The sequence below is a fragment of the Zingiber officinale genome, chromosome 2B, assembly GCF_018446385.1.
Source record: "Zingiber officinale cultivar Zhangliang chromosome 2B, Zo_v1.1, whole genome shotgun sequence".
Taxonomy (NCBI): domain Eukaryota; kingdom Viridiplantae; phylum Streptophyta; class Magnoliopsida; order Zingiberales; family Zingiberaceae; genus Zingiber; species Zingiber officinale.
This window is the reverse complement of record NC_055989.1, coordinates 140,111,567-140,131,208: the sequence shown is the minus strand read 5'-3', so window position 1 is coordinate 140,131,208 and position 19,642 is coordinate 140,111,567.

Genomic DNA, 19,642 nt, shown 5'->3' with positions numbered 1-19,642 from the left:
GAATGCTTCCTCTAAGCAATATTTATGCATGATGTCAACCAGTTTCCACTTGTTATCCTCTTCCACGTGCTCTTATTGCTTCTTTAAATTTTATTGAACCTTGTAGCTCTGAACAGGTAGTCAAAGATCCAAATTGGCGTGTTGCGATGACTATAAAATTTGATGCTCTTTTTTGCAATGCAACCTGGAGCTTAGTTCCACATACTCCATCTATAAATATTGTGGGCTCTAAATGAGTTTACCAAATTAAGTATCATGCGTATGGATCTATTAAACGTTACAAAGCTCACATTATTGCTAAAGGTTTTAATCAACAACCATGTATTGAATTCAATAATACTTTTAGTCCATTCATTAGAATTACAACTATCAGATTGCTACTATCTATAGCTATTAGCTCCAATTGACTGATATGACAATTAGATGTTTCCAATGTTTTCCTTTATGGACACCTTGAAGAACTGTTTATATGGAGCAACCACCTGGATTCATCCACCCGCAACTTCCAACACATATGTGTCAATTTTAGAAATCTATACATGGTTTTCGGCAAACATCTCGTGCATAGTTTCATCGTCTACCTACCTGGCTTCATACTTAGGGATTTTCTGGTTCAAAAACTGACTCTTCCCTATTCTACAAATGTAATGAGAAATTTTTAAAATTTATTCTAATTTATGTGGATGATATATTAATAACTGGTAGTGATCAAAATGACATTACTACTTTACTCCATCTTCTTCGTCAAGAGTTTTCTATTCGAGATCTTGGCAATGCTCATTTTTTCCTTGGCATGGAGTTTCTCTCCCATTCTAAAGGTTGTCTTCTCTCTTAAAGCAAATATATTACTAGACTTCTACAGCAAGCTAAAATGGATGGTGCACATCCTATCTCCACACCAATCATTGAAGGTGGTTTTACTACACCTTCATTCTCCTATTTAATGTCTGACTCTCAAATCTACTAAAGCATCACTAGTGCCCTACAATATATCATCATTACATGTCCCGATATTACTTTCGCTGTGGATCCTGCCTATCAATTTATATATGCTCCTACTGAACACCATTGGGAAGGTGTTAAAAAAATTCTTCGATATCTCAAAGACACTATTCTACATGATCTTCTTTTATATCGTCAGTCCTCACGAGAGTTAATTACCTGCAGTGATGCATATTGGGCTGGATCTCCTGAAAATAGACGTTCTATTAGTGAATATGTTATATTTCTTGGGTGAAATCTTATTTCCTAGCTTTCAAAGAAACAACCTACAGTCTCTCGCTCAAGTACTGAAGCTAAATATAAAGCTATAGCTAATGTGACGTCAGAAATTATTTGGCTACAAACTCTTCTTTCTGAATTACACTTTTCCCCAACTACTGCGTCTAAAATCTGGTGTGATAATATTAGAGCAACTTATCTTGAGGCAAATCCTATTTTTCATGCTCGTGCCAAGCATGTAGAGATTGATTTTCATTTTATTCATAAGCGTGCAACAAGCTTTTAGTTTCTTACATCATTACTGAAGATCAAATTGCTAATATATTTACGAAGTCATTATCCAAGCAACGTTTCACCAAATTAGCACTCAAACTCAACGTTCAGACACTCCAGTTGAGTTTATTGGGGGTAATTAGGGGTGAGCAAAAGTTCGGTTAAACTGAATAAATCGATTAAACCGACCGAATTTAAAAATTCGGTTCGGTTTATTCGGAAATTTGGTTTTTTATTTCTAACAAATTGGTTAATTCGGATCGGGTTCGGTTTTGAATTTTTTTATTTGGCCAAACCGAATAGACCGAATTTTTGAACCAAATCAATTTTTTAGCGTATAAATTTTAGACCGAACCAAATTTTTATTAAGCCAAATCAAATTTTTAGAAAAAATCGATTTATTTGGTTTGTTCGGTTCGGTTTGTTCGCCTTTATTAAAAATTTGATTCGGTTCGGTTTGTTCGAAAAAAAATCGGTTCGGTTCGGTTAATTCGGTTCGGTTTTAACCGAATATTCACCCCTATGGGTAATGACGATAATGAAAAATAATCTTGAAGTGATTTCAATCAATTAATATTTATTATATTTAGCATCACAATCAAGATCGACATGAATCAAATAGTAAAAATAATACTTCTAAATTTATTATATTTATTGCTATGCATATAAATTATATGTCATATTTAATTTTTCTATTATTATTTAGACAACTTGTATAAATAAGTCTATTGACTTTAGTAAATATCTATCCTCTATTCTATTTCTTTTTTTCATCTATTAATTTCAACAATATCTTTTGTCAGGTGTAAATTTCTCAGATGCATCGATCCCTCAGCTAAGTTAATATCAAACCTTGGTATGCCTAATCTTCCTGCGTATTCAATCAAGTCCCTGCAAAACATCATACACACATCACACATCAGATACAAAAGTAATCCTAACTTAAATATTTTATCCAAATATCAAAATCCATTAGCAAGCTTGATCAATAAGAATACGAGACTCATTCGCAGAGCTGAATACTTAAATTATAAAAAGAAAAAATATGAACATGAGACTTTATCTAGATGAAACCACACCCTCACGATAGACTTTCTCAAGTTGAGCAACCGACTGAGTATCTTTGCACAACTTATTGTGACCCAGCTCAATTGTACTGGCAAGCACTAAGTATTGTAGAGCTTTTACTCTTTTAGCGAATGATACCAGCTAGATAATTAAATTATTTTTAGATATCCTCTATTTTTTTTTAAAAAAAAATTACCCTCTCAAGCCAGTATAAAATGAATATATAATTAAGACAAAATAAACTTTTACCTCACCTTATAAATATAACTAATCCTAAGATGAGAATATAATAAGTTACTAAGTTACCATGCAAGATCCTTAATGATCTAGCTAGTTGCACTTCATCACATGTGGATCAAGAGTAGAGATTTTTTTTTTAACCCCCGGGCTATCTATGGTATAGTAGCAGCATGCTCATATAGTTTCTTAAATATCCATGATTCGATTTCTAGTTATGATATAGTATAGGATATTTTTTTCTAATGGGATGATAAATCTGGGATATTAGACTATTAAATCTTCCATTATGAATACTTTTGGATTTTCCTTATAAGGTAATAGAAAATTTTTATAGGACAAAAATGATCATCTTTAAAATTAATCGATCCAATAAACTAGATATTTGATCTAGTTGAAAAAAAAAAGAGGAGATATTTTTCATGCAAGTCTCACTAAAACCATTAAAAAAATTCATATCAAAGTCCGAACGATCGCTTTTATTAAACCTATGTAGGGCTAATCAAAATATCTAGGTTGGCCTAACTCAAGGATTCGATCACCGGAGCCCCCAACAAATATTTTAAGTTGATATAACAAAACATTTAAGTTATCTCAATCAATATAGGTTGACCTACTAAAGCTTACAAGTCGACCTAACTTAGATTTTATAAGTTTGCCTACTCTTCAATTGACTATGTTGTTGATAATTTTCTAAACACAAACAGGTAAGCAAAAATTTTGAATAAAATTATTTTTTATTTATAATTTTGTTAAATTTAAGCAACTAGTATATTGTATTAAAAGATCCTAATAGCATTGTTGCTTTTTGATAAATAGAGGAATATGTGGGATAATTCTAAATTATGTAGCAATGCTATAAAATGTCTCTAGCTAGCTAGTCATGGTGATCTTGTAAACATGTATATCTAGATAATAAGCATATAGGTGCACTTGTTGGAGAATATAGCCTATTAGATGTGATTTGTCATGAGAACTCGTGGTATATCGATTTATATTTATAGGATTATTTTAAGATGGTGTGGTGATTAAAATATAGAGTGTTACCATATTAGGTTATGGAGTCGAAATTCGGTACATCCTAGTATGTCTTTCTCTATGTCTTGGTCACTGTACTAATGACTAACACTCACCTATAATTTATCTCTTTCATATTAACTAAGGATTGATTAATAAGTATATTAGGGTGAGCAAATTATCTTTTTCCATATTATATGAGTGTAATTAATTTTTATGTTAACGTTACTACTCTTCCAATAAGAGGATCAACAATTTTAGGCAAGCTAGCTATAGGATGAAAAATATTAATTCATCTACTCAACTTTGCCATGGCCACTAACACTGCACTAACTGCTGTCAACTCTTTATTTATTTATTTATTTTCAGCTCTTGATTACTTGTATGGTCTAGTTGCATCTGATGTGTCCATGCAATATGCAATAGTTTTGGTGGGCAGGGCATGCCAATTGCCAACATAGTTAATTTTATTTTCAGAGGAAAAATAAAAATATTCCAACGTAATTAAAATTCATAATGAAGAGATGTTAGATATGAGGTGCCAAGTGACCCGGTTAGGCTAGCTTTCCTCATCATCCAGCCCTCGGTGCCTATTCAGAATCATGCCAGTACTCCAGTCCGACAATATTATGGCCTCGACGGCATTCTTCCTCCACCACCACCACCACCACCACCACCACCCTCCAACTCTCTCCACGCTGCAGGGCCTAGAAACAAGCCGTTTCCAGCGACGACGAGAGTACCACCACCGTCATCCGCCGCCTGGCGCTCACCGTGATTCTTCTATAAATATATGTAAATTTCATAAGCATTTAGCGAATGAATCTCGATGGTAAATTTTGATCTTAATTATTTTGTTCTTCGTTGGGCCTCAAGTAGGCTCTAAGCCTACAAGACTTCTCTCGCTGCAGTGCTGCAGCCCAACAGAAGAGTGAGAAATGAGAATGAACGACCGCGTGCCGAACTCGTCTCACTTGGGACGGTCAGAACTCGCACCAAACTTACACTGCAGCTGGCCTGGTAATTATTATCGTGACCGGTTTTTTTGAAGCAGTTGGTCAACTATATCTGAGGCTCTTGTCGATGGAAGAGAATGAATTCAATAAAAGTAGCGACGGACATGTAAAGCGAAATGATGGTGCGTGGGTCCTGAGTCTGATCCTGGCCTTTGATTAACCACCGCTGCCATGCCTCCATGCCTGTCGCAGATTGGACGGTGGCTGACAACTCGGGGCTCCAGCGCCAAGACGCGCAGCCGGACGCTGAAGCAGCAGCAGCAGCAGCACACGGCGCTGTCACATCGGCCATCAGGCATTGGCAACGGGCGAGAGGAGAGAGACAGAGGAGAGGACAGCCCGCGCGCGAATCGCGCGGTGCGACAAAAACGTTGGCACTTGGGAGTTCACTAGCTCTTTGCCTTTGTCTTTCTGCATGCCTCGATAAGCCTTTTCATCCTGACTGCCTGCAAATTTACAAAACACACCTAGACGACGTAAAAATGGGCTCGCATGTAAGATTGAAATTGAAAATATTAGTAGAAAAAAATTAAAAGATGAGTTTTCTTAACTATTACATGAACATCCTGATTTTTTATTATTTATTTTAAAAAAAAACGTCTTACTTATCGCCTGGTAAAATAATATAGCTGTAAAAATCGATATTATTATTTCCTACAATTAAATCCTAAATATATCTATTATCATACGTATAACAGTTAGATTTTTTTATCTAATATAATGAGAATATTATTGAACAGCACAAATTTATATTGTAATAGTTATAAATCATAGTTATTATAATATGAATGTTATTGAATAATATAAATATAAATATTTCATAGTTATTACAATATAAATATTAGGAGAATGTATCAAATCTGAGTTTTATCGGCTACTAAATCATAGCTGATCCGACGATAAGAACAGGGGACCTCCTTTTCGAGAAGTCAACGCCACGTGGAGGTCAAAAGGTTAAAAGGATTATCGGAGAAGGGTGGGCCGACCGGCCCACCAGTGACGGTTGAACCGACCGGACGACCAGAAAAGGGTTGGACCAACCGGTCGACCGGAGTCTAATTGAAAGCAAAGGCACCCCAGCGGGAGTCGGGGTTCCAACGCTCATGTTGAACAAGGTCGTATGGCCGAGCGGGTGGCTCGCTCGGCCGAAGCCATGAAGTAGCAATACTGCTAATAGTCCACGGAGCACATTACTGGGATTCTTCCGAGCTGACCGACCGGCTGAACGTGATGGAACTGCCGACCGGCCGGACGCTCAGCATGAGGTAAGAAGAGACAAAAGGACAAGGGAACATCTTCTGACAGCGGGCATGTTCGACGAGCAGGCCATACGCAGGATCTTATGACAGAGGGCTCCGCTGTCCCATCAGAGACGTGCTCGGACTGTAGCAGTATGGTGTCAGGTAAGCTTTTCTGACAAGCCCATACGGGGGTATGGGCTGAGGACACGTAGTCGCCTCGAGGTGTGTGCGTGAGCCCCTTCTCAGTTCTATATAAGGGGCCTCATACTTCGCCGGAGGTACGCATTCTGGCATATTCGGAGCCACTTCTTTGTTGTCCACTTGCCTGACTTGAGCGTCGGAGGGTCGTCGTCGGGAACCCCTTCCCGGCCCGACTTCTTTGCAGGTTCGCCGGAGCGCCTTACGATCGGTCGGAGATCTACGTCAGCAACCAGGAGAGCGCCACGTGCCCAGCGTCCGTTGATTCAGCGATTCGGACAGGATCAATTTAGCGCCGTCTGTAGGAACGCTCCTGAATCCGATCGGAAGCAATGGATGAGGCTGGACGACCGCACTCGGTGATGCTCTCCACAGAGGAGCTCGACGCTTTGATCGAGACAAGAGCCGCTAAGCTTATGGAACAAAGACAAAAGTCGCAAGCCGAGCGGATTGAGCAGCAAGCTACATCAGCATCAGGCGGCCGAACGGAAGCACCGCCGACCACAGTTCCATTCCATCGAGCCCTATTCCGCACTCCTGAAGCCGTAGCAGTTAATCGTGATCGAGGATCTTCTTCAGATAAAGTACCAAGATGAGACAGCAGAAAAGGCAAAGCCCCCCGAGCGGACGCCTCGCCCGAGCGGATCAACCGTCAATTCTCAGAGGCTATTCTACAAGACCCTCTGCCAAAGCACTATGTGCCCCCGGCGATCGGTGAATACAATGGAACTACCGACCCGGACGATCATTTGGGTAAGTTCGACAACACCGCTACCCTTCATCAGTACACAGATGGAGTGAAGTGTCGAGTTTTTCTTACCACCCTCTCGGGATCGGCTCAACGGTAGTTTCGGAGGCTTCCGGACGGATCCATCACAAGTTTTAAAGACTTCCGAACGGCCTTCCTTCACCACTTTGCAAGCAGTCGGCGCTACCAGAAGACTAGCGTGAGCTTATTCGCCATCAAACAAGAAGCTCGCGAATCGCTCCGAGCCTATATCCAGCGGTTCAATAGGGTGGCCATGGATATTCCAACGGCCACCTCGGAAACCATGATGAATGCCTTCACGCAAGGCCTCATGGACGGGGACTTCTTCCGATCGCTCATTCGGAAGCCGCCCCGGGACTACGACCATATGCTACACCGAGCCAATGAATACATCAACGTGGAGGAAGCCCAAGCGGCACGAAGAAAGGAAACTCCCACTGAGCGGGCTCCCCCTGCCGAGCAGAAGCCGCACAATGCTCATCAGCCGCCCAGAGGATCGAGGGCCGAAGCAATCCGCTCCCCCCAGGCTAGGTCCCATGTACAAGAAGTAGCTGCCGAGCGGCTCAAACCAAAGAGGAAGGTATGGACCCCTGTGTTCTGCTCTTTCCATCGGACCGACACGCACAATACAAGGGATTGCCGAAGCCTTCCTTTGATTGCCCACCCCGTGCCCCGGGGTGGCCACCGCCGATCGCCATCATCCGACAGGCGACAGAGGCCTCGTGAAGCCGATCGGATGGTAGCTGACAGGCGACAACAACAGACTCCCGAGCAACATCACACTCCGAGGTGTGAGAATCCCCGGATGTCTCGGGAGCGGCCCCGACCGTCCGCTCGGGAAGAAGAAAATAGAAGTAACACTTCCCAAGGTGAAATCAACATTATAGCTGGCGGGCCGACCGGAGGCGACTCTAACCGAGCAAGAAAGTCGAGCGTCCGGCAGCTCCAGATCCATGCGGTCGGCTGCAGCCAGGAACGGGCGAGCGGACCCGAAATCAACTTCGGGCCCAAGAACTTGGAGGGAGTCGAAGTGCCGCATGACGATGCTCTCCTCATCAAAGCGGTAATAGCCAACTACACTATTCATCGCGTTTTTATTGACACAGGAAGCTCGGTCAATATCATATTCAAAAAGGCCTTCGATCAACTACAAATTGATCGAGCCGAGCTGCTGCCTATGACAACCCCCCTCTACAGGTTTACGGGCAATGAAGTCCTGCCGGTCGGACAGATCTGACTAGCTATTTCGCTTGGAGAGGAGCCGCTCAGAAGGACGCGGACTGCAAACTTCGTCGTGGTGGACTCTCTGTCGGCATACAACGTCATCTTGGGACGACCGGCTCTCAGTGAATTCCGAGCGGCCGTCTCCACCTTCCACCAGAAAATCAAGTTCCCGGTTGAAGACAAAGTGGGAGAAGTACAAGGAGATCAATTAGCAGCTCGGCGATGCTACGTCGAGATGGTCCGAGCAGAATCCAATTCCGCTCGGAAGACGCCACGGATCGAGGTGAACGCTATAACTAAAAAACCTCCCTCTTTGGTTTATGAAGAAAAAGAGGAAGTGCAGATTCACCCGACCTGATCGGAGGCCACCACGTTCATTGCGGCCGATCTGGAGGCAAGCCAGAGAGAGGAAATGATCAAATGCCTCCAGAGAAACTGTGATGTCTTCGTCTGGTCGACGCATGAGCTGCCCGGAATTTCATCGAGTATAGCGTAGCACGAGCTCCACGTCCGACCGGACGCTCGACCGGTGAAGCAGAGAACACTACAACAAAATCGCTCATAGACATCGGTGGAACAACAACGGTTTTAAGCAAAAACCGATGTCTTTGAGTATTTTACACCGATTTTTCTAAAAACTGATGTCTATGAGCACAGATTTTCGCTCATAGACATCGGTTTTTTAACTGGTGTCTATGAGCGCCCTTTTTTTTTTGTTAATAGACACCGATTTTAACAGCGGTTTTTAAAATCCGATGTTAATGAACCAAAAAAAAAATAATTTAATTTTTTCACCGGCCAAAATTTACAACATTTCAGAAAATTCCCTCCAAACCTAAACCAATATCCCTTCTCTCAGCCTAAACCTAAACCTCAGCCTCATCTCCCTCTTCCCCTTCCGCCGCCTCGCCCTCGGAGATCTCGCCGTCGCCGTCCCCTTCGTCTGCAAGTCCTGGTACCGCGCCTCCCTCGACCCTAGCTGCTGGCGCCGCCTCAACTTCCGCTCCCTCGATTTCACGCCCTGGAGCCCTTTCTCCCGCGCCTTTGCGCTCCGCTACCGCCTCCACTCCCCCCTCTCCTTCTCCGCCTTCCTCCGTTTCGCCCTCCACCGCTTCCGCGGCGTCGTCGACCAACTCGCCTTCCCCCTTTCCTCTGCCGTCTCCATCCACGACCTCGCCTATGCCTCTGTCAAGTGAGTCTACGCCTCCTTCTGGTTTCGTCGCCCTCATCGCTCACTACCTGTTCGACGAATTTGCTCATCGATTATTAGCGCAGATGCCTGAGATTGAAGGCGCTGGCTTTGCCGGACAACCTGATGCTGGAGGACGACCTTCGAATCCCGGAGCTGGTGTGGCGGTGGAAGGATCTGGAGCATCTGGAGATGGAGACCAAGCCCTCCTCGTTCCTGGAGGCGGTCGCCGAGATCGGCCGTAACTGCCCGCGGTTCGTCGGGTTGAAGGTGCGCGGGCTAATCAGGCGCGAGGACGCCAAGGCCCTGGCGCGGTGCCTGCCGGAACTGAAGCACCTGGAGTTGAGCAAGTCCTACTTGACCAAGGACGAGCTGTTGGTGGTCATCGGCGGCTGCCGGAAGCTGGAAACGTTGACCGTAAAGGATTGCCTCGGATTCCAGGCGGACGACGAGATTCTGAAGCTGGTGTCGTGCATCGAAAAAGGGACTTCAGCGCCAAACAAAATGCAATCATCCGAGCGGAGGTCGAGAAACTTCTGCAGGCCGACCACATACGTGAGGTCCAGTTCCCGAGTTGGCTGGCGAACGTGGTACTAGTCTCCAAGCTGGGGAACAAATGAAGAGTGTGATCGGGCGTTCGAAGATCTGAAAACATACTTGAACTCTCTGCCTGTGCTAGCCAAGGCAGCCATGGGTGAGCCACTTTGTATCTATTTATCTTCAATTGAGCAGGCAGTTGGCTCGGCACTAGTAAGGGCGAGCGGAGAAGAACCTGTATATTTTCTAAGCCATATTTTAAAAGATGCTGAAACTCGCTACACTGGGCTCGAGAAGCTGACTTTCACTTTGGTCCTCGCCGCTCGGCGCCTCCGTCCCTATTTCTTGGCTCATACTATCATCATCCGGACGAATAGCCCATTGGGAAGAGTGCTGTTAAATCCAGAAGCGTCCGGGAGGCTCATCAAATGGACAACGGAGTTGAGCGAATTTAACATTCAATACCAGCCCCGTTCGGCGATAAAGGCTCAGTCCTTAGCAGATTTTATCACCGAAGTGCAAAGGCCAGAGCCCGAAGCTATGTGAAAATTATTTGTGGACGGATCGTCCACTCGGCTCGGGAGCGGAATTGGGGTGTTATTACTTTCTCCTCAAGAAGAAAAGATGCACTTATCCGTCCGGCTGGATTATAGAGCTACAAATAACGAAGCGGAGTATGAAGCCCTTATAGCAGGCTTGCAGGCCGCCCGACATGTGGGTGTTGGATCGAGACCGTGCTAGAGGGGGGGGGGGGTGAATAGCGCTCGTGGCTATTTTGTACGTTTATCGAAATCGTGAAACTTATCGGAGTTAAAGCAGCGGAATTAGAACAAAGAAACACAAACAGATGGACACAGGGATTTTACTTCGTTCGGAGCCTAAGGCGACTCCTACTCGAAGGCCCGCGATCCTTGATCGCTTCCGGTGGGTAACAACTATAAGTACGATAGAAATTACAAATTACACTGAAGTTATTGAAATAAACTTGTACCGACAACTTAAGAAAGAAGAAGATTGGAGCTCCGGGTCGTCGGAATGTCGCAGCAGCACTTCAGAATGACTTTGTTAGCAGCACGTTGAAGAAGGAAAGCTTAGAACTTGATATCTTGAAGTGCTGGTCGAAACCCCCTTATAAAGGGTGTTCAAGGCGCCTTGAAGGCTGTTCAAGGCGCCTCCATGCTGCCGAGTCTTCCGCGGGGATCAAACTTGATCTGGTCGAACTTCATCTGCTTAAGGCGCCTCAAACCCTGCTCAAGGCGCCTTCCAAGGCGCCTTAAACCCCCTTCAAGGCGCCTTAAACCCCCTTCAAGGCGCCTCCATTGAAGCTCCGCAGCCAGGTCAGCTTTTGCACCCGAGGCGCCTCCAAGCTCCATGGAGGCGCCTCGGACACTGTTCATCCGAGATTAGTCTTTGCACTTTGGTCCATGCAAGATACATTAATCCCAAATATACCCTGCAGCACAAAGTTAGCACATAAAGCATAATAGAAGTGATAATGATAGTCTCCGGACTATCCGAGCCTGACTTTGGGTTTCCGTCCGGAAACCCTAGGTCCACCCGACGCCTATTGTTCCCTCTACGGGGAGCGCGTCCTCATCTACTCCACTCAGGAGATTTACCTGTTGCCAGTGCGATCCTCCAGATCGACTGTACTTTTGCTCAGCACTCGACGCTTCCGGACTTTCTGCTGGACATTCGCTTCCCGGCTAGTCCAGTCTTTCACCTGGTTTGCGACACCAGGACTTTCCACTTAGGGTTACCACCCCTAGGACTTTTGCCTGAAGACATCGACCTACCAAGACTTTCCGCATAGGGTTACCACCCCCTATGACCTAGAGTTACCACCCCTAGGATTTTTTTCCTTTGTCTAACCGCAGCTAGGACTTTCCTGAAATCCTCAAGTAGACTTGTTAGAAAACAAAACACCTTAACTTTGAATCCTTTGCCATTATCAAAACACAAGTTCGATCGTCGGATGCTTCCCGCACCAACAATCTCCCCCTTTTTGATTATGACAACTCAAATTCAAAGTTAAGTAAACAAACGATTAGATAAACATTTTTAACACAGGCAAATCTGCTAAGTATAGATGAACAAAAATGCCCAAAGCAAATTTGCTAAAGTAACCTATATGCTCCCCCTTACCTTTTGCTCCCCCTTAACTATTAATTTGAATTTTACAATTTGCTACTTACAAAATGACCAAATTTGCTAAAGTAACCTATATGCTCCCCCTTAACTTTTACTCCCCCTTAACTATTAATTTGAATTTTACAATTTGCTACTCTCCCCCTTTGCCATATATAAAAAATGGGCAATAATAGACATTTGAATAACATTATAAAAGAGTTGGGGAGTGTATCTCTTTGATAGATTTAAAAAGTTAGTGATTATATCTTTCTTCCTTAAGAGAAAAGTTGTTTGTTAGTCTTTGAAAAAATTGTACAGGAATTTACTAAGTTCAACAGGTTAGCTAAGTTCAACAGGGTTTGAAAGTTAAGATTGTAATATTTAAGTTTAAATAATATTTAAGGTTCAGGACAAGGTTATTCATTCAAATTCAGTTGATCCTTAAGTCCAAGCATGAGTCATGTTCACTAGATTGATTTACTAGGTATCAGAGCCCTAAGGATCAAAACATTCTTAACTAGAAAATTGAGTATCCTTTACCAACTGTCTAACCTTTAGTTACTTGCTGACTGCCTATAGGGTAATAGTTTTCACATGGTTAGTCAAGTCAAGTTGATTTGATCCAGTTAGATTTGACTAGAGCTGGAAGACTCAACTTGATTAATGTATATTGCGTATTTAACGCCCAGACTCATATTGATGCACAGATATAAGCATTCTTGAGTTCAGGCTATACCCTATGCATCTCACGCCGTTCTATGTTTTTCAATTACAATCAGGGTATACCTAGGTGCTTGTGAGATGCTCTGGCTTAATTCTAGGGGAACATGATTTCTAGGGGGAAAGCCTAGGCTATTTCAATTTTTTTTTTTGAACAATCTAGGAAATTGGGAATTTTGAAAATTATTTTTTCTAGAATTTGAAAAATGATAAGTAAATCCAGAGTTTTGAAAAATCTAGGAAATTGGAAATTTTGAAAATTATTTTTCCTAGAATTAAAAGAACAAGACAACAAAATGAGACACCTACTCTACCCAACACATTCCTATTTGCCTTCTAAGTGCACTGAACTCAAGTTCAGGTAAGGGTTTTGTAAAGATGTCAGCTAGGTTTGATTTGGACTCAATGTGGTTGAGTGCAATTTCACCTTTAGCTACATGATCCCTTACAAAGTGGTGTTTTACCTCTATGTGTTTAGTCCTGGAGTGGTGAATAGGATTCTTGGTGAGATTAATTGAGCTGATATTATCAATAAAGATTTGTGTATTTTTATACTCTAGTTGATAGTCTTTTAACGTATGCATCATCCACAGCAGTTGAGATGCACATTCTCCTAGAGCTATGTATTCAGCTTCTGTGGTGGATAGAGCAACACAATGTTGCTTTCTGCTTGACCAACTTACTAGGCACTGACCTAGAATCTGGCAGCTACCACTTGTACTTTTTTTGTCTAACTTGCACCCGGCATAGTCTGAATCAGAATAGCCATAAAGGTCAAAGGTGCAAGTTCTTGGATACCAAAGTCCTACATTTAGAGTTCCTTTAATATACCTAAGTATTCTTTTAACGTATGATAGGTGTGACTCTTTTGCACAGGATTGGTATCTTGCGCACATACCTACTGCAAACAATATGTCGGGTTGACTTGCAGTTAGGTAAAGTAAGCTACCTATGGCACTCCTATAGTATTTTGGGTCAACTGGTTTTCCTTCAGGGTCAGAGTCAATGTTTATGTTGGTTGTCATTGGAGTATTTATAATTTTTGAATTTTCCATACAGAATTTTTTAATTAACTCTTTAGCATATTTAGTTTGATAAATGTAGACCATCTTCAGTTTGTTTAATTTGTAAGCCTAAGAAGAAATTAAGTTCTCCAACCATACTCATTTCAAATTCACTTTCCATTAATTTGAAAAATTCTTTTAAGAATTTTGAATTAGTTGAGCCAAAGATTATGTCGTCAACATAGATTTGGGCTATAAAGATGTCTTTTTCTATAGTTTTCACGAACAAAGTCGGATCGATTTGTCCTTGGTTAAATTCTTTAGATATTAAGTAATTAGATAATCTTTCATACCATGCTCTAGGGGCTTGTTTTAGTCCATATAGTGCATTTTTTAATTTAAATACGTGATTAGGGTAGTCTATGTCTTCAAACCCTGGAGGTTGGCTTACGTAGACCTCTTCCTTGATAAAACCATTTAAAAAGGCTGACTTAACGTCCATTTGGTACAATTTGAATCCTTTATTTGCTGCATAGGCTAATAACATCCTAATGGACTCGAGTCTAGCTACTGGAGTATAGGTTTCATCATAGTCTAAGCCTTCGACTTGACTAAACCCTTTGGCAACTAACCTTGCTTTGTTTCTTATTATATCACCGTGATCATCCAACTTGTTCCTAAAAACCCATTTGGTGTCTATTATTGATTTATCTATGGGTTTAGGTACAAGGTCCCAGACTTGGTTTCTCTCAAATTGGGCTAATTCTTCTTACATTGCAATGATCCAGTCTGGATCAGGCAGGGCTTCTTTTATAGTCTTAGGTTCAATTTTAGAAATAAGGGCAATCTGACTAAGGTTTCTATAGGATGATGATCTAGTTCTGACTCCTAGGTTTGGGTCACCCAAAATTTGGTCAGGTGGGTGAGAGGTACTTACTCTAGTTGGTCTTATCTGTGAGTCAGAAACTGGTTCTTCTGACTCATTAAGATTAGGTTGGATTTCATCATCGTCTATAGCTCTTGGATTAATGTCAATATTTTCATTTATATAAGGTAAGCTGTTTTCTTCATCAAATATTACATTAGTTGTTTCTTCAACTTTCGAGGTATTTTGATTATATACTCTAAAGGCCCTACTGGTAGAGGAGTATTGTCACACTCCGCAAGTGTACGGAAATGTCGCAAGTAATATAAAAGATTATCGTATCTACATGGACTAGAATAAGCACTAGAAATGTCTCAATGCGAATTAGCTAAACAACTATCCAATCGTTTCAAATGCAAAGTGAAGGTAAACAAATCTAATATTATAGATCTACAAACAAGAGTTTAGTGTTTTGGGTTATGATAAGGGAGATTCTAGGAGTTTCGGTTTCTTTGTAAGATTTCTTGAATGTAAATGGTTCACCAATTCTTATCCCTCAATTGTCAAGCACTTGTAGAAAGTTATCGGTTCTCTCTTGCAATAGACAACCGGCTAAGGACTGAGAAATGTATCTAAATATGATCAATTAGACGTGAACCTACGTTGTCCTTACACAGAAGCGCACCTATTACTATGCCTTCCTCGGATATCAACATAGAAGCCCACAACTTATTAATCTATCAAGATACAAGAAACTAATCACAAAATCCATCATACTCTCTTGAATATTCCTATTTCCTCTTCAGGATTATCTCTCAAACGTCCTTACACGGGCTTGCACCTGTCACGTGGATCCCTCGGATGATCGAGTGAGAGTTTATCTTTACAAAGTCCACAAGAAATCCAAACAATCAATCAAGAATGAGAATTAAGCACAAACCACCATTAATCATTCAAGATCTAATTGATACAAGCAAGACAATGTCATTGAAACAAGAAAATGGCAAATCCATAAGAGATTACATCAATCCATCATACAAATACTCCCTTAATCCTAGAATACAAGATCTACTCCATGAATCGAGGAAGAATATCCGAAGAAATGAAGATTACAAGCATTTCTTAAATCCCCAATCCAAGAAACCAAGAAAAGGGGGAAAGAGAAAACTTATCTACGAAGAAGCCTCGTCTTCGGATCCAATCCTCGCTCCGGAGTCGAAATCGTCAAGAACTCCCTTAGAATCGCCCAGAAATCCTCCCAAGAATGGGAGGAAACCACCAAATCTTGCCTTCTCCCAAAGGGGGAGAGATCCCCTTTCAATTCATGAAGGAGGGTTTAAATAGAGGAGGGAATCGGGTGCCACACGGCCCGTGACACGACTGTGAGATTCACACGCCATGTCCTCTTCTGCACGGCAGTGTGACTCACACGGCCAGGCCCTTCTGCTCTCTGGAATGCTACACGGTGGTGCACACGCCACACCGCTTAGTTTCGAAACCTCACACTACTGTAGATCCACACGGCCATGTAAGGCTTCTGCTCTGGTTGGCCTCAAATCTTGACACGGCCGTGTGAGGTTCACACGGCCATGTCATCTTCCTCTTCTGTTGGTGCCAAACTTCACACGGCCCGAGCTCCATACTAGTGCAGGGCCGTGTGAGATACACGGCCTGGTGCTTTCTCCCTTTGTTTTCCTCCAAGGCTTTCCCAAAGATGTAGATTCTTCACCAAATCGACTCCTGTGTACAGAAAATGCACAAAAAGTAGATCTCCGAACCAAAAGAGTAAATATGCTAAAAGGAAAGCTGGAAGTATAAAAATGCATAGATCAAGCATGCTCAAAGTATGTAAATGTGCGTAAAAACATGCATAAAAGAGTATATAATCTACGCACATCACACCCCCAGACTTAAACCTTTGCTTGTCCTCAAGCAAAATGCCGCAGTCTAAATTCATATGTTCTACAACACATTCATAAAACCTAGTGCACTTTCCTAACTCTATCAAAAAGTTTCATTAACAAGCATGATCATGGAAACAAGTAAAGTATGGTTCAAGCATAAGAATCTTGTGCACAGTGTAAAAGTAACTCAACACCCTTAAAGTTTCAATCCATGTCCTAGTGAAGTCGTCATCAAATTTGAATTCCTAGTGTTTTCAGTGAAAGACAAGTAACCAGTGATAGGAACTTACTCACCATTCACTTGGTTCATATTTCTCAACTAACCCAAGGTCTCAAAAGTGTGCTCAATCTCAAGGGAAGCTAAGCAGCCATTTCCCCAGTAACCTAACTCGGTCTCAAAGGGGTGACTTGTTAGATTCCACTCATGACAACTGTTTTTTATATCCCTTATTTTTATTTTTTATTTTTTTTTATAAGTGTTTGGATTGTGCAAAACTTATTCACAAATGTACTTTTTAGCACACATGTTGGGATATTTTGATTTTTCCAAATGAGTTTTTAATGATTTGAGCCTCATCCAGTAACCAAAATGAAAGTTGAGAAATCACCATGGAAACCAAGTACTAAGCAAACAAGATGAATCATGACTATTTCAATGACATCAACTATTCAAGCATCAAGCACAAGTGTAGTGAAGATAAAATCCTTAAGGTTGAACCAAAACTAAAACTCATCACCATAAGATCCTCAGCTTATTAATGCTTCCCAAGATAGAAAAAAGAACTACACAAAGTTTACTACTAGCATCATTCGAACACCATGAATCAAGACAATACTCGTGCTAACATTTCACTTGAATCCAAGAAAGCATATAAGTGAAGATTTGATGTTCTCAAAATTTTTTTTTTTTTGCCATGATTATTTCAAAAGCAAGCAAAATAAAGCAACAAGAACCAACATGAAAAACTAACAAAAACTAAAAACTGAAAATGAAAACCAAACTAAACAGTACATGACACCCCCCCAGACTTAAACTTTTCATCGTCCCGATGAAATCAATATGGTGGAGGAGGTGGAAAATCAGGAAAATCAGGGAAGAGAAATGCAAAATCTTCAACAAACCATCTAACTTCGTTTCTGAAAAAATTATGATACTCAAGCAATTTATCAATATCATCCTGCACAAATCTCATAAAACCTCTAAGATCTTCATGAAATTCCATTTTAGCCTTATAAGCATTCATCATTTTAGAAATCTTATCACACAATTCTCTCTCACTCTTAAAACAATCTTGTAACTTTTTAAATAGTTCCTCCTCCATAAGCTTCTTATTCTCAAGAAATTCATAAGTTGAATCTAAATCACTATGAATATTCTTTAAAGCAGAATTAAGTTCTTGAAACATAAAACTATGAATCTCTTGGTTACCCTTAGGAACATTTCTTGGAGTAAAAGATGGCAAAGCTCTAGATTGTTGCCTAGCTAACTTCAAACACCAATTCTCTTTATTATGAATTGTAGTAAAATCACGATTGGGCAATTTTAAAGGGAAACCATTTTTAATGACTAAACTAAATCCATGCTCTTCATGCTTAATCATTTTCATTGCTAAACATGAATTCAAATCCAATGTACAAGAACTCTCCACCACCTCTAATTCACTCAAATCACATCCTAATACTAAGGCCAATTGAGTAAGTAATCCCCCTAAAATAATAGGTGTGGTAGAATTCGATTTCCCTAATTTTGCCAAATGTTTAAGAAAGAAATAACCAGAATTAATTTGAACATTTTCGACCATTGCCCACAAACAATACAAATCTACAAGTCTTACTGATCCCTCTTTGTCCTCCCTTCCAAATATAGTGTTTTTCATGAATAAGTAAGCATATTTAAAAATAGGATTGATAATTTGGGAAACTCTAGAATTATGAGGATCAAATAGCGGTTGTTCAGAAATTTGTTGCCAAAAATATGAATTCTCAAATTGGGGCAAAATCACACACAGCTCATTCTTTGGAAATTCATAACAAGTATTAAAATCTCCCAACGTCCATTCATAACTTTCATTAAACAAACGAAATTTAAACTTCCCCCCACCTTGAACATTATCAACCTCTATTGAGCTTAAAAATTCAAAAACAATTCTAGGACAAGTAGGATATTTCATGTTCACTAAACCACTCCATCCTATCCTTTAAAATAACCAAACTAAATCATCCTTAAACCCTAAAGTTTCTAAAGTTTCAACATCAAGAAACCTAGTGCCTAAAAGAGGTCGTTTACATAAAGAAGAATATCTATACCGTTGCTCATCACTAGAGAAAACAATACCAAAGTCATTAGAAATACCTTTAAAGCAAACATTCCTCTCCTTTCTTGCAACCACCTTCTCCTTCCCTTTTCTTGTGGCCGAAATCTCCTCAATCACGTTTTCCATGGAAGAAAATCAAATCTCCTTAAGAAGAATGAGAAAGAAAAATTAGAAGAAGTAGTTTAAACCTTTAGAAATGGGAAAATAGGAAAGAGGAACGAGCGGCGGTACACGGCCGTGTTCCGCCCACACCCCGTGCCCTAATTCCCTAGAAAGAAGTGGATCGGGCCGTGTGATATGACACGGCCATATTCGTTTCTCATCACACGGCCGTGTCTGTGACACGACCCCCTTCTCTTTCTTCTCTGGATTCCAGACACGGGCCGTGTTTGGGACACGACCTCTCCATCCTTCTTCTCGGGATTCTTTACACGGCCGTGTCTGGGACACGGCCTATACCTTTTTCTCCTCGGGAGATCCCACACGGCCGTGTCTGGATGACACGGCCCTAACACTTCCCTTCTCTACAACCTTTACCTGGCTGTGTATAGCACACGGCCTGACTCTGTTTTGCACCTAATCTGAAAACAAAATAAAAAATAAGTAAAAACCAACAAAATGAATTTATACTAGCTAAAAGAATTCAATCTGGAGGGCGAGGTTCAGAAAAATACAACCTTTGTACCTCTTCTATTTTCGCACCATGAATATATT